Raw genomic sequence first — 1,672 nt, forward strand, 5'->3', positions numbered from 1 at the left:
TGGGCCCGTCCTTTAATTGGAGACTAAGACACACAAAAACAAAAATAACACCCCTCCCACCAGTTAGCACTGATACAACTATATTTCATTAAATTAATATAATAAATATATAAATATTAATTTATACATGCTGAATATGTTATTTATTTCACAATACTCATAAGCAAGGCAGAGATAGTGATATGCTTCCTGAGAGCTTAACTATGATAGAGGAATTGCTGTTATCAATGGGTGGCACATACATTTGTCTCACTTCCTCCCTAATTTAAATTTTCTTATTTTATGGATATGTAAAGCATGACTAAGTCCCTTTGTACCAAAAATGTCTTCTCTCTCCAATAAGGTACACTCCAATTCTAGCAAGCAGGAATAATTTCAAAGGGTGCTAACAGTCCAACGCTTATTTTGTTACTGGAGAATAGGCAATGAATTAAAAATAAAAATGGAAAGATAATTTTCCAGCCAAATCATCCTGACTTTCATGAGTACTAATGAAAGAATAAGTTTAAGACACATTACCTCAGAGATAAGATCCAAGATAATCTTGATACATTCCACAACTCTATCAGGTTTTCCACCAATAAGCACGACTCTATCAGTGGAATGAGGACAACATTCTTGAAAGAGCTTAATGGTGGTTTGAGTATTCTGTTGAATAGAAGAAAAGCAACCCCCAAAATTTTCAAACAGAAGTATTTGAAACAATTTTATAAACTTGAAAACAAAATGGGGAAGACACACACTAAAATATTTTAAAAGAAACAGTCAAATCATTCAACTTCTAGTCACTTTAAGTGAATGCTTGGCTTCCACGTTTTTACAACAAATTTAATCTTAAAATATTGTATTTTTAATACCTGCAATGGCATCAGTTGGTATGAAATGCTAGTGAAAAATTTAGATTTTTGAAGTCTTTTAATTATGGCTCATCTACACGGTTATTTAATCAAATACAAGCAAAAGGACCACATATTCATTATAAGCTTACAGGTTATATAAGCCTTCATATGTCATAAAAACATGCTTTGGATGCAAGACAGCAATGTTGCTAGGATTATGTCTAGTCATCTTGCCTTTCCCTCATTCCACACAAATAGTAACTTATGCCTAAACGGACCTGGAATTGCCTTTGATGCAATGTGAGGAAAGGACAGAAAAGAATACTCTAGATTGATAGAGACCACTAGCTTTTTAAGACAAAACCTCATTCCTTCACAAAGGAAAAAGTGGCCTTTAAGGTAGTGAAAGTTAAAATACCCAAAAACTAAACAAACAAAACCCTAAGAAAACCCCACCATACTTTTTATAACAATATTCAAACATCTATTAAATTATCATTAAATAGTTTATGGAGATCTATTCACTCTAAATAGTTTTCTATGTCTAACACCATCGATATAGCCTATTTAGCAGTTCCTGATGAATGGCATTTTAATTTAAAAAAGTATCCTTTATTTATAAAGATTACTGCTAATACACTTAAAAGCTTTATAAGTAGTTCTGGGCTCTATCACCAATGGCTACTTCATGTATGAAATATGTTCTTAAGGATCTCATAGATCACCAATGAAGCTAACACTCACAGCATATGAACACAAAAATTAATTTGTTTATAGAAGAAAAGCAGAATCTGAAAATAGGAAACAGTACCTCTCTGAGTTCTTTGATTTTA

At 32.2% G+C, this 1,672-nt stretch overlaps 1 long non-coding RNA gene across 1 annotated transcript; it reads right to left on the reverse strand.

The window, feature by feature from the left end:
* LOC121357736 lies at nucleotides 1-1,672 on the reverse strand. The gene is made up of 3 exons (XR_005955769.1): nucleotides 1,651-1,672; nucleotides 520-648; nucleotides 1-23 (listed from the first exon to the last, which is right to left on the reverse strand). It is a non-coding gene; the product is annotated as an uncharacterized LOC121357736 (long non-coding RNA).

Source organism: Pyrgilauda ruficollis, unplaced genomic scaffold, assembly GCF_017590135.1.
Source record: "Pyrgilauda ruficollis isolate IOZ18807 unplaced genomic scaffold, ASM1759013v1 scaffold3485, whole genome shotgun sequence".
Lineage (NCBI taxonomy): Eukaryota > Metazoa > Chordata > Aves > Passeriformes > Passeridae > Pyrgilauda > Pyrgilauda ruficollis.